The sequence below is a fragment of the Neolamprologus multifasciatus genome, chromosome 6, assembly GCF_963576455.1.
Source record: "Neolamprologus multifasciatus chromosome 6, fNeoMul1.2, whole genome shotgun sequence".
Classification (NCBI taxonomy): Eukaryota; Metazoa; Chordata; class Actinopteri; order Cichliformes; family Cichlidae; genus Neolamprologus; species Neolamprologus multifasciatus.
In genome coordinates, this window is record NC_140444.1 from 26,360,301 (window position 1) to 26,375,036 (window position 14,736).

General features: G+C 39.8%; 1 long non-coding RNA gene across 1 annotated transcript; it reads right to left on the reverse strand.

Moving 5' to 3' along the window:
• Positions 1 to 7,315: 7,315 nt before the first annotated feature.
• LOC146517122 (uncharacterized) lies at positions 7,316 to 14,195 on the reverse strand. The gene is made up of 2 exons (XR_014874652.1): positions 12,465 to 14,195; positions 7,316 to 11,770 (listed from the first exon to the last, which is right to left on the reverse strand). It is a non-coding gene; the product is annotated as an uncharacterized LOC146517122 (long non-coding RNA).
• Positions 14,196 to 14,736: the final 541 nt, after the last annotated feature.

Genomic DNA, 14,736 nt, shown 5'->3' on the forward strand with positions numbered 1-14,736 from the left:
CCTTGGCACTTGTGCAGGTGAAACCAAAGGGAAGATACGCTTCACCATATTTTCTAGTCTTTGGCTTAGAATGAAGTTGGTTTGGAAACATATTCAGCGATGCTTCATCTCCTGCTTTGCGTTTCTGTGGGCGCCCCGTGCTAGCAGTGTCCAAGCGTTTGTTTGTTTTTCCCCTTTTCATACACCCCCCCCCCCCCCCCCCGCCGCCGCAATGGCTCTGCGCTCCCCCCCCCCCCCCCCAGGGGGGCGGGCCCCACACTTTGGGAAGCTCTGCTTTAACTTAATATCAAAGGAGTTCTAACTTTTTTTTGTCAGTGATTACAGACAAATTCACTTTTGCTGTCTTTATTTTCAAAGTGATCTCTACCTTTAATTTGCTCATAGGAGGAAATAACATACATGTCAACTTGCAGTATTGAATTGTATGACATTTGCAACATGCCTTGAATGTATTCAGTTCTGTTGTATACCCTACACACAAAAAGACACAAGAAGGATCTTGACCTGATTTGCTGAAATGAAGTATTGTTTACTTTTTTCAATATTTCATACTGTAAGTAACAACACTTTCACCAATTTGTGTGAAGCTTACTTTTACCAACTGTTAAGCCATCAGTGAGCGTGAAAGTGTCACAGTTAAGGTTCAAAAGTTTATTATTAATTAGCTTTATCATTTTCTATTAATTAATAAATGACCTGATAAGTCAGTAGAAAGTCAGACATTAATTAAACAGACCTATCAGCATTTCCTAAAGTGTGTTTAATTTAAAAAAAAAAAATTAAAATTAGTTGTTTCTTGATCAATTGATCAACTAAACTTGCAGCTCTAACGTGTTTCCATCCCTGCTGCAGGGGTGGAGAGTCTTTTAATCCACGTTTATAATCCAACATCAGACAGTTTAAACACTCAGAGCAACCCCACAGCTATTAATTAAAGGACACACCTTGGAGACCGTAAATAAGCTCTGTACTGACAGTGCAAGTGAAGTGCATTACGACCGTACGAAGCAGCTGACAGCATCTGTGGCTGCAGGTGCTTCTCTTCTTGTATCTTTCAGCAGGTTTCATCTTGTAAAGAAGTAATGAAACTGAGTGAAGTCATTTGGAGAAAAGCTGTTGATAGTAACACTGAGAGCAGCGTCTGCAACATGATTCCTCTGAGGCTCCTGGTGACACAAGCTGGGGACACTTGTACAGGATGCTCATGAGAAAAAAATGCACTGAGAAATCAAAACTGTTTTTCTTTTCTTTTTTTTTTCTTGCTATCCAGACTTGTGTGTGTTTTTCTCTCCTAAACCTTAAGAGTTTTGGAAAGACAACCAACTATGGGCTTTTCATTGTAACCCCATGGGACGATAATACTTCTATTTTGTCTGAACACTTCAGAAAATCTAAAAATCTCCCTCCCTTTCACCCCTCTCGGTTCTCCCCACCTCTCTCTCTCCTCTCTTATCTGTCTTATTGCCCTCATGGTTGACCAAAAGAAAATCTCCCACTGCCAGAGGAACCATCCTAGCTTGTCCCAAAGCAATTACAAGCCTGGCTATTTCTTACCCTTAGCTAAACATATTGCAGACTGATATTGCATGACTTCCTTCTCCTACCTCTTCTACCCAAAGATAACAGAGGAAAGTACACTCATACTGCAGTGAAATTGTCTGGGGAACTTCTCAAAGACATCGCCTCTGAAGTTAAGCCTGTGGAAAAACCACCCTTTGATTGCAGTCTGAAATTAAGTTCCCTAACTGGCAGTCTTTGTGGAAAATGTGAGGGGAAAAGCTGACAGTGTTAGCAATAGGAAAGTTAATAGTGTTGCATAAAACCCAAACATACACTTTATTACTGGTAGCTTTCACATCTATAGTAACTGAGTCACTTTTGCATATGAGCCGGTAATTAGACCGGATTAGATTAATAAGTTTATGCCACTACTAGATCTCACAACAGTTTTCCTAATAACCTCATCAGAATTATCACGTCACTATGCACCATCAGCTGCAGGAACCATGTTCATCGGGGTCCCCAATCTCAGTCCACGAGGGCCGGTGTCCCTGCAGGTTTTAGATCTCACCCTGGGTCAACACACCTGAATCACATGATTAGCTCATTTCCAGGCCTCTGAAGAACTTCAAGACATGTTGAGAAGGTAATTTATCCATTTAAATCAGCTGTGATGGATCAAGGATACATCTAAAACCTGCAAGGACACCGGCCCTTGTGGACTGAGATTGGGGACCCCTAATGTTCATTGTCCAGAAGTCAAAGTAGGCCAGGAAATACACATCTGCCTGGATTTAAAGAAGCGCTCAGCATCTTGGGTTATCGCCATTTTTTTAAACTTTTTTTTTTTCGCCCTGATTTTCTCCAAAAACTGTTATATCTTTTTCAAGGCCTGCACCTCCAGATCCCAGAATATTTGTTGAGAGAGCCAGAAACATGACTCTAACCCAAAAGCCTGCTCAATAGCAATTAGTGCCATGCTGGTGAGCACAGTGGACGTAGCACTTAGTTTTTAGCAGATTTAGCAGCTAAAGAGACAGATATTTTTCAGGAGGAAGAAAAATTAATTTTTACAACAAGGATCTTGTGCTTACATTGATCAGCTGGCCAGAAATATAGCTAACTACTATAGACCTACTATAGACCTCACTAGTTAATACAACATAATTTAGTTTATATGCTAGTTTAAAATGTTAGCCACAGCAGTAAAATGATGTTTTGACTAAATTGCAAAATGTCATTCATGTCATTTTATTAACTTGCACACAAAAGAGTTAATAAACAACAAAATTCAGAAATATTTTTTTTCTAATGTAGATACCAGTTTGTACTTTTCTTTTTTTGCGTGCAGAGGACCATACTAGTGACACTCCTGTAAACTAAGAACAAGATAGCGAGATTCACCAAAACTAGATAGATGATTGGAACATTATAATTGTGGCCCCCCCCCCCCCCCCGCCCCCCGCCAGGACTGTCCAAATTCAGTGGGCCGGGTCCTCCGAAAGCCGGGTAGGCCGTACATGAGTGACTATGACGGTCTAGCCTTCAGAACTACGTCACAAGCTCTCTCGGTGGAGTGAAACTCTGCCGTCTGCTCTTTGCTATCTAAATATAACCAGACGCTGGCGTAAATTCTCGACCATCTCACACTTCTGTTTAATCAGTTTTCTGTTTGACGTTTATTCAGATGTGTGAAAACTATAACTTTAATGTCAGCCAAACCAATTTACTCAGGAACAAATAAAACACTGAAAAAAGTCAAACAATAACATTTTTAGGTTATCTAAGTGACTTATATATCATGTTTAACCTGAGTAGCGAAAGACCGCAGGGGTTTGAAAACGATGTGCCGGAAGTTTGCTGTTTTCGCCGCCACAGCTACTTCCTCGCCTGAAAATATGTTAAAAGTGTATTTTGCGACTCAGAAAGAGTAATAAGAGTAATATTAAAACCAAGTAGCTGCCGCCATTGTTGGAAACTGGAATTGGCTGGGCCGCGCTATGAATTCTGGGATATGGTTTTTCATTTTTGTTGTCCGGGTGGAAAATCAGGAGAAATTTGGAAAAATGGTGGCTCTGGGAGATTTTCGGCACCGGCACTGAAATTCAGGTTTCTACCGGGAAAATCGGGAGGGTTGGCATGTATGCGGTCTCTTTAGCACCAATAGAGCATTATTTAAATGCCACAGTCTACCTGAGTATTGTTGCTGATCATGTCCATTCCTTTATGACGACACTGCACTGATCTTCTGATGGCTGCATCCAACAGGATAATGTGCCATGTCACAAAGCTCAAATCATCCTAAACATTCTTGAACATAACTGTGAACTTACTATACTCAAATAGTCACTGTAGTCACCAGATCTCAGTCTAATAGAGCAACATTCGAGAAGTGTTGGAGCGTGAGATTTGCATCATGAATACACCTGTGTCATGCTATCATGTCAACATGAAAGAAATTCTCTGAGGAATGTCTCCAGCACCTTGTTGAATCAATGCTATGAAGAAATGAGGTACTTCAAAAGGAAAACCCTGTACTAGTATCTATTAAACTGTCTTCTGTGTGTGTTTTCCTGCAGTGCTTTAATCTGTCCACACAGATTGAAGAAATGCTCCCAAGTAAATCACAGCAGTCATCATCTCCCTCTCAGCTTTAATTCATGCCAACTGCTTAAAGCATGAAGATCCAGCACAATCTTTGACATGTGAGCGTATGATACGAGTTACACCTGACAGCTTGTCATTTTTAACTATCCCTGCATGCAGAATGCATGGAATAGCAGCAGAAGTGTATGTGTGTGCTAATAAATAATTATATTGATAATGAGTTGGCGAGTTAGGGTGGAACAGGCACCCCTTTTAACGATAAAGTTAAGATCTGGAGGTAAGCAGTTATTTTGATTTTGATTTGAGGACAGTGGTGCAGCTCGAGGGGAAACAGAAAACTGTTCTTCATGTCATATTCCCCTGAATGTCAGATACTGTGCCACATTTGCAGCTCCTTACTTGATGATCTTGTCATGTTTAAATATCGCTATTAGGCAACCTTATATCAAAGCTTTGGCAGATGTGCCATGCCAGAGAAGTTCAATATCCCAAGTTTAAAATGGTTTATTTCACAGTAATAGAGAAGTTGAGATATATTGGAAAGTGGAAAAACATGTTTCTGTCTGTCTTTTCCGCTGTATATTGCAAACTGCATATCAAATTCACATAAGGTCAGATGATGCCACCCTTTTTCATTCTCTCAGCGACTAAACAAAACCGCAGTTTTTCTCCTGTTTCTCGCTACTAGGTGCCGACTTATTTTTCAGGATGACAGTTTTTTCCCTGGAGGCGAGCAGGTCAGCCGCTGTGCCAAGCCCGAGAGTAAGAAAATGAAGGTGACAGGATGGTGATGAGGAGGCCCGAAGCGTTACCTGCAAACGCTGTGCCCCGGAGTGCTCCACTCTTCCAGCCGGTAATGAACCTGTGAGGCTCAGCTCCTCTCACCTGTCACCCAGTCATTCTTTACCCACTGCATTTTCACCCCAGAGAAAGACAGAAACAGGTGAAAAACACATACGCACACTGTTTGGTATTCAGCATTAACATCAGATGGGCTGTTTGTTTGCAGACAACATATTTTATATGCTCCCCGAGTCGGGCCAGATGATTACGTGAAGCACATGGATTTAAGACATAAGCAGGAGAAATATGGAGAGAGTCAAAAGTACAAAAGAGCCGGGTGGAAGAGAAGTGAAGTGAGAAAGCAGTGGAGGAAACAACAGAAATGGGAAAATATATTTTTTTAAGTGCATGTGTGAGTAGACAGAGGTAGAGGAGATGTGTGTGTGCATATGAGTGCGAGTGTGTCCTCTACAATGCCGCGCAGAAGACCGGGTCTCTCTTTGTGTTCTTCCTCAATCCCTCAAACCCACTGATGGAGAACACAACCTCAATATGTAAGCTGAGAGAGGATTTTCATTGCCACTCTATCGCTCAAGCTCAATATTCTCTCTCTTGCTCTCTCAGGTCACTTTTTGGGCAGCCATAAAAAAAAACTTCTAATAATTCCTCAGAGCAGCAAAGAAATGGGAGTTACTTCTGGTGTGCAGGCTTTTGGTAGAAAAGGAAAATATTCTCTTCATTTTCTTGCATAAATAATCTGAAGCAACGTACAGTTGGAGCTTTTCCAGGGCCTGTAAGGACATGAGGTCTCCCTGTTGAGTCATCAGTACTGAAAATGAGCATCTGTGCTAGAAAATATCTGTTTCTTTCATAAAAAGCCAAAGATACAAGCCTGTGCATACAGATATAAAGAGCTATCACTGCCAACTAGCATCTCTCTCTTCCCCAGTCTAATAGCTGAATGAAATAGGTTGGTAGTTGTTGCCTTCAAACCTGACCCCTCTGAACTTTTTCTGATCCTGTGCACCTATTAGTGGTAGTGCAAAGTTTTAAATCGCTGTTATAAAATAATTAATATGACCTTGCACCTTTTTATTAGCAATAGCAAGTAGCAGAGGCTGGCTGCAACAGCACCATAGACTCCTGTCACAGAATGGAGAAATATCGAGTTAAAATAAAGCAGATATGGCACAAAAATAATTACGATATGAATGAATGAATTATGATTGGGCTGCTGTTTTGTCGATATATCCACTTCATCTCAGCTAAATGATTAAAATTCCCAAATTACCATGCCCACGATGAGTGTTTGCAAAGCTCTAATCACAGCTGTATACGGGTCTGAAAATCTTGACACTAATGCAATCATGACACTGATTGCATTTTAACATAATTTCACTTATTTGTAAAATAATCCAATGTGGCCAGTTATAACTCTGCACTATAACTAATCATCACATAGAGGTCCTGATCTAAAAATTTCAAACCGAACTCTCAGCTAATTTTACTCTCTTTGCCAAAAAAAAAAAAAGTTAAGGAGCAGCACAGAAAATGCCAAAAACAGTAAACAGGTGGCTAATAGAGATTGTGTTGGTGCTTCCCATAGCTAGAGTCGCTCCAGTGAGCAGTGTGCCAGCAGCAGGTCTAAGCACCTGCCAGAAAGTTTAACACACAACCAAATATAAGAATAGAAGAGCCACAAAACCTGGTTTGATGATGATAGCTAGGCTGATTTGGCTGAAGGGAAACTAAAAGCTAGTTATTACGATTATCCAGTATTAACAACTTTACAGTGTTATTTTTATGACTTTCAGATTGAACCAAATAAGAGCAGCAGTGTGATGATGTTGAAGCCCACCTTTGAAAAGTGTCTTTAATTAATCATTCCTACACTCATGACATTACATTTATGAATATCGATGACAAAACACATACATATCCATAACATACTCAAATTCAAAACTCACTTTACTTTTTTTTTTTTTCCACAAATTCTTCTGGCAAGTCTTGCAAAAAAGTGATCCGTTCATTTAATCACAAATACAGACATACTAAACAGATTTGATGACATATGATTGTATAAATATGTTTTATATATTTATATGTTTTATCTATGTTTTCAGACTATGTCACTTTGTTTTATGGGGATAAACAGGTTAACTGCCTTAGAGTAAATCTTTTAAAGAATCTGGTAAACTTTTTAAAAAATTAAAGTAAGAGAATGTCAAGAGGTTTCTGCCTATTTGCATTTCTTTCCTTTTTTTGTTCAGTGTTGTCCTGTTCCCTTCACCGCAACTTGCTGTGCTGCATGGGGATACTACAATCAGTCAAAGAAGCAGTATAAATGTATGATTTTTTTTATGTGTTTCAGGGAGGAGAAAATGGCTGGCTCAAGTGAGCAATCTTACACTGATTTTAAAAAAAAAAAGGTGAAGTAATCATATCAAAACACTACATTTGTGCTTTTCACAAAGATCATAGCAGTGGTAAGATTAATGTTTGATATATTGAAAAAAAAATGCACACATAGGCTTGGATGAGAAATTGAGGTGCGGTCCTTCTTTCCCAAGTTGCACTGTGGAAGCTTCTACTGCTGTAAATGTTTATTGAATAGGCTCTAAAGGTGGCTCGTACTCTGAATGGATAGCTTCATTTCACCACCGACTCTACAGTCACACTGTCCAGTGTTACATTTAACGCCCACCATGGAGCAAAAATTACCATTTAAAGCTTCTCTCTGCAACACTGGATACGAGTGCTTTAAGAGAACTAAATGTAAAATCAATAGGCTATTTATGGTTATTGTTGTGTGCTGCTAATAATATCCCAGCCTAATCTGTTAAGCAATATCAGCTTTTAAATGTACTAAAGTCTTACCATTTAAAGCCATATATTCAGCTGAAACTATAGCACACTCTAGCACAGCAGTAGCCTAAATGACTAAATGCAGTCAATCCACAAATTGATGGATGATGTCGTTGGCTGTCACCGTCTTTTATATACACCTTTTGGTTTATTGTCAGCGTCTGCACCAAAAGGACTTCACACACTTTGGATTTCAGCCTAAATTTCTCTTGTGTACTGCAAAACCAAATCTTAATAACTTTAAGATTTTGAGCCGGCTGTGTTTACATTGTAACTTTTTTGTAACATCTTATATATTATATTAATAATGCAGCTAACGCTCAAGAGACAGCAGCATATTGAGGAACGCTGACTGTATTAAAAGAAAGCTATACTGTTTGCAGCTTGTTACTTCTTTTTCTTTTCTGTCCTTTTAACCTCATCTTGTAAATGAGATCTCACCACCTATGAAATAAGTATGTAATACAATAGAAACTACAGCGCCTGGACCAGATAATCTATTTTTCCACATTTTCCTTCCTTTCATCCTCTTGTATTTTAACACCAGACTCTCATATTTGTTGTTTTAGTATCAATGTCTGCTTGAAGCCACATTATTTTATCAGCATGGTTGCTCCCGGCAGCACTTTCACCCGCAGTGAAGCAATTGATGAAGAAGGACCGTGCACAGAAAGCAACTTTTGGCTCGGCTAGAAATAACCGCCTTTCCATAAAACATTTTGCCCAGACAAAGTAAAATGGAAAATAAATTAGCAAACGCTCTGAGATGCAAAATATGACTGGGGGGTGATTTAGTTTTGTCTGCAGAACAGTCCAGTTCACTGTTGGTGTGATTTAGCACAGCACTATATCTGATATTCCATCAACTCACGTAATTGAAACGTATTCTAATTAAAACATTAGTCATCAATCAAAGGCAATCCACCCAACAATAAGATTGATGAAATACTGTGGTGGTATATTAGTGTCTTTCACTGAGGTTGGGTTTTGTAAATAACGCTACACTGTTATAATAATTTGGATAAAAATTGAAGTTAAAGCACTCAGTCTCTCCCTCGTCGACACTTATGCGTGCTCGTCTCTGCAATGCAAAGGTGCTGTTTATCTGTTGTGACCACTTTATTAACAGCAAACACAGCATCCATAGCAGTGACATGAACCCCAGCTCAGGGCCTCAGTGTCTTCTCTTGGCATTATGTGGCACTAAAATGGAAAACAATACATGCATTGGGAGCTGGGCCAGGCAGCAGGCTCAGTGGAACCAAAGGTCTTTGTCTTTCAATAAATCAGTGGAGGCAATAGCAGGGATGATTGTGTAGGCTGGCAGCCATAGAGGAGCTATTACTTATCCCCCTGTCAGGGTACTGGTTCCAGTCATTGTGCTCAGGCCAGCAGCGGGTCACACAGGACAAGCTTAGATATATATATAAAATATAAGATCCTCCAGCAAATGTGTAAGAGGATGTTATACATGCATCCTTCTACAGAATAAAACTGGCCAGTAACACTATGAACTGGTGTGTTTGCTTGAGTGTCACCAGTTTGCTGCAGTTCCTCCTGACCTTATAAGGCCACAGCTAATCTGCAGTCAGGCTTCAGTGTCATTAGTCCTTTCATTTGCCACTCTTCTTGCCAGTTATACGCTCGCTTATCCATCAGCAACTGTCGAACAGATCCGTAGTTGATTTGCAATCATGATGCCATTATGGGACTGTATTGGTGTGATTAAAATTTAATATTCCTCTGCTGCACAAGGCTGCAAGTAGTTTGTTCATTCCCTTGAGCGCTGACAGCAGAAAAGCCTGGAGGCTGCGTAGTTGCACCCTTGGCTGAAAAGAAGTAAAGAAATCACAAGAGGGAGGAAATTAATGATGGGGCAGACTTGGGGAGAATATGGTGTATTAACCTATATGTAGAGCAATTACTTTGCAGTATCGTTGCCTCTTGTGCTCCCTCCATTTGGACTGCGCTCAGTGAGAAGCTGCACTGTGAGACTTGGAAGTCAAGGTCATTTCTTCTGTATCACAGTGATTCAAGGCCAATAAATCCAAACACCCAGAGAGTATCAGCTCTGAACAAAGAAGCAGAACAGGATTTGTTTTTCTTCTTACTGATTTTCAAGACATACTCCACTAACATTAACAACTATACTTAAAGTATAGCACTCAGTGGTATTTTTTAAGTATAAGTGGTGTAATATCAGTGTCATCCATTTATTCAAGGTTTTAACATGCATCATGTGTTTATTATATTATTAGATATGTGAATGGACAGAAATGACTCAGTAGCACTAGCATAAGAACAAGACAGACACCTTAACCTCTGAGCAACCACTTTGATGTTAAGTTGATTGCACAAGTCAACTGGTGGTAGGCAACTTGTTTCTAAACAATCACAATCCTACTCAGACTGATTATGATCGCTCTCAGACAGCTTCACAAATAATAACTAACAGACAGATTGACTCAAACTCATCTTCAACGTGTCACTCTGCAAGTGGGGACTCAACTCAACTGGTTATATTCTGGCTATATTCTAATATATCAGTGAGGTTGCTGAGTGCTTATCATGTCATTTTGTAGGTAAATCACTGCCATGCAGCGACTCTGTCACAAACTCTGAAGGAATTTCTCTTTCAAATCTAGATTCATTGTAGTGAATGTGAGTAGTTAATGTGAATATCCATTGCACATGAATGTCTGTGCAAGTACATTTGCAGCAAATGCTAATTTATCATAGTTAATTGTCAAATTGCAGAAACATTGCATGTATCTGCCAACTTGACAGCAACCAACTGCAAGTGCTTGCAGAGCTGGTTGCAAAGGTAAGACAATCCCAATCATAATTCTGTATCCATAACTATGGCTCAAGAGAGACAGTCTGGGATCTTGATATGATAAATTGAAAATATAACAAATCAACAAGCAGACTGACTGAATTTATTCCCAATACATGTTTAAAAAAATGCGATTTCCAGAACCCACAAGCACAACTGAACTTGTGGATTAGTGGATTTAAAGTAGAGCTGCAGGGTGCTGCAGAGTTATAAATATGCCAAACACAGATCCAGTAACTCATTTGAAAACTGGGAGTAACTATCCATCATCCAGCAGAGTTACAGTCTTTCAGTTCTCATACTGAGACACCAAAGTAAAGTGCAATAAAAAGTTCTTGCAAAGAGTCATCAGTTGCATTGAAGCACCACAATATTACTAAGTAAGAGAACTAAGAATAGGTTCCGTTATTGACTCTTATCATATTCATCAAAACAAAAACAACACTACTCTGGAGGATCTATAACACAATATATTACAAAATTGCTGATCCAGATCAAAATTCACCCTGAGGAGACAAAGTGGGATTTCCTGCAATTCCTCTTCATTACTTCTGGAGCTCAGTTTGTTTTTGTCTGCACTTCAAAAATCCCTGTGTCCCTATAAAAGGTATTAAAAAAAGAAAAAGGAACTAATTTCTTAATATTTTTAGATTTGTTTCTAAGGAGCCAAACGTATTTTTTTATGTTTAAAAAAAGTTGTTTTGTCTTTTTGTGGTTTTCTTTGGACAGTGGCACCTAAAAAGGCACCTAAATCAAAGGATGAATCAGTGTTGTGACTATACATAACAGACAACTTGGAAAAAGAACTCATTTAAAATTGTATCTTTAGCCGCCTGTTACAAAAACACATTGTTTGTTATCTTTCAGCTAAAGAAATGGGAACAGAGTTTGACAGGCATAAAATAATGTTTTTGCACCAAGGAGCTAGTAGCCAAAAATGTGGCATATCTCGCCACAGTGTGCAGGATTTCCTGAAATTTCTTTTAGGGAAATTGGACAAGCGGAGGATAAAAGAAGTGGCAGGTGAACAGTATCTGAAAGTCATGAAGAAATAGAAAAACAATCACCAAAGACCTGACACAAAACCCGAGAGATGCACCTGGCACTTCAGTTGATCCATCTACTGTTCACTGAAGCCTCATCAGAAACGGTCCCAGTGTAAGGGTGGGTCTCAAGAAGCTATAAGGAAGAGGACAAAGGGAGAAAAGTATGAAGGAGGTCAAGAAAAAGGTAGAATAATGAATGTCTACAGACATCTGTAAAACACCGTGGAGGCTCTCTCGTGATTTAGGGCTGCATTTTAGCCAAGATGTGTTGGGAATCTTGTCATTGATGGAATTATAAAAACAGAAAAGTAGCAGACAATCCTTTTACCCTCCGAATAAGCTCCAAAATGTATAAAAACGCTCTTATGTGCAGGAAATATTTACATTCTATTTGTTATTAATTCCAATTCAAACTGTTTTCCTGCATCGAGTCTCCAGATATGTGATCAGCACAAAGTTATAAAAGCTTAGCAAGTGTGTCCTGGACACCTGCAGTACATGATACCAAAATAAATCAATCAATTACAAACTCATAGAGCCTTGACAGGTCTAATGACTACTAATTAGTCTGATCAGAGCAAATACATCCACATGATATGGATGAACTGAACAAGATTTTATAAGGAAGTTGGATAATATTTTAATTGACTAAATGACAATCACTTTAATCTATTAAGGGGAAAAACATGTAAGAGATGATACAGTATTGCTGGAAAATCTGGAACACAGTCTTGTTTATCCCATAAACTACAGGCTGACTGTTTCACTTCTGAAATTAAGATTTCAGTAGTGGAAGGAAATTTAAAAACGGGGACAGTGCGACTTACTAACTGTGCTCAATGACACGCTCAGATCGCTTCTTTTCTTCTTCAGGTGTTGCATGAATCTTTCACTGCCTCCTCATACTTTCTCAGGGGAACCAGGATTGAAGTGTAAGCCGGCTTTGCTTTACCCCTGCCGTCTGCGGCAGTTTCGAGACGCAGCCTTCGTAATTTGTGGCGTGTTCTCCTCCCACACAACACGCCGAGACTTCACCTTGACTTTTAAAAGGGACGCGTCAGCTCGGCGAACTGACAGCAGACAGTCGGTCCTTGGCTGCAGTGAGGAGGGAGATCAATGGTGAGACTAATGATGCTGTGCGTTAACTAACTTTGGGAATCCAAGAAGGACTGAAGAAATAGATGATAAAAATAAAAGTGTCACGAAAAAGACACACAAAAAGTGAATAGAAAATATGTTACGTAATATAATATATGCACAGGCAGCCTAAATATGTAGACAAACTTACTGCAAGTACTTTGTATTGAGGATGTTTTTAATGGTTGTTAAAGCCCAAATTAAGATACATTTTACTGCTGCAGCATACAGTATTTTTTGCTTTGTTTTGGCCGACAGTGTGCTTACAGCTTTGTTATGGCAGTTTAGGGATAGCAGTAATGAAGGGCCATTTCAATGGGAACATGCTTGAAACAAGCCTCATGGCATCAGCAGTCATTTTCTATCACGCTCCTGCGGCTGATTTGTACCTTATTTGTTCCAAAACCTTATGCAAAAGCTTCCCAGAAGAGTGAAGGTTGTTACAGAAACAGTACCACAGTTAGCTGTTGGAACAAAGCAAACAAAAATAAGCTTTAATGCTGAAGTCAATTTTTTTTAAAAAATGACAAAGTGCCCCCAAAAATAAAACAAACAACAAAGTCCAAAAACATAAGGAGGAGAAATACACAGGAGCGCAGCAGTTTACACTAAACTTAGCTGACAATAAGCAGACAATGCAACAATGGAGAAATGGAAGAAAGGACTATATACACACACTGAGGACTTTTTGGGAATTGGAAACAGAAGAAGAACAAGTCACAAGTGACAACAATCAAAACAATCACAAAGTAGAAATTAAACACTAAAGCAAGGCACAACAGACCAATAACTACCAAAGTAACACAGTAAAAAGCAAAAGACGCTGAATGTACATAACTTTAAAAAAGGAATGAACAGGAGAGTCCAGCATAGAGATGGCTGCCGGTGATAGTGGAAGACACTCTGAAGGCAGACTAAGTGGTCAGCAGTGGAGGCCAGACTCCACTGGAGAGGGTGCTGGAGGTAACCCTGACAGAACAGGTTATGGCAGAGGTTCCCAAAGTGGGGAGCGCCCCCTGGGGGGGCAGAGAGCCATTGCAGGGGGGCACGGTATGAATTTTAAAAAAAAAGAATGCTTGGACACTGCTAGCATAATGGACAGGTTTTTGATGGGGCTCCCACACAAATGCAAAGAAGAAGTGAAGCATCGCCAAATATGTTTCCAAACCAGTTTCCTTCAAAGCCAAAGCCAAGAAAATATAATGAAGCATATTTTGCCTTTGGCTTCACCTACACAAGTGCCAAGCTAGGTCTCCCTGACAGAATTTGTTTCCCCTGCCTCAGGAGCATGCGCTGGGCTCTCCAAATCACGGACAAACAGCATCCCAAAGTTGAAAAATGTATTGATAGCAATGTTGAATATTATTACACAGGTAAAAAAAACAACTACACGTAAAATAATCACACCGTGATGCCTCTGCTTTTCTAAATGGAAGGACAGTAACTGCGTGTGTATTAGGGATGCACCGATACCGATACTGGTATCGGGGCCGATACTGTAAAATGTGTGTGTACTCATACTCGTAAAAGTTAACCGATACCATAAACCGATACTAACTTATTTCATTAATCAGAGGGTGGATTGTCATTTTTGTTGTAGTTTTTTTAGATTGGCCACTAGGGGGACATCCCACGCTAAACAGGCACAGGGTTAGACGAGTCAAACTGGCAGCTCCAGATAAAAAAAAGAGAAACTGGAGGCTGCTGTAGCTAGGCTAAACAAAATGTCAGCAGTGTGGACCGGAACAGCCAACTTTAACTCAGGTTTTGGAAAAGAGATGAAAAATGTCAAGAGAAAATCCACAGGCAGTTAAAATAACAGAGGCTCTGACTCATTTTATCGCTCTGGATGACCAGCCAATGCCGGCCGTGGAAAACATAGGATTCTTCTCAGCATACTCGAGCTGCGATATGAAATTCCCAGCCGCCCACACATCAGGGAGATATTGGTGCCAAAACTCT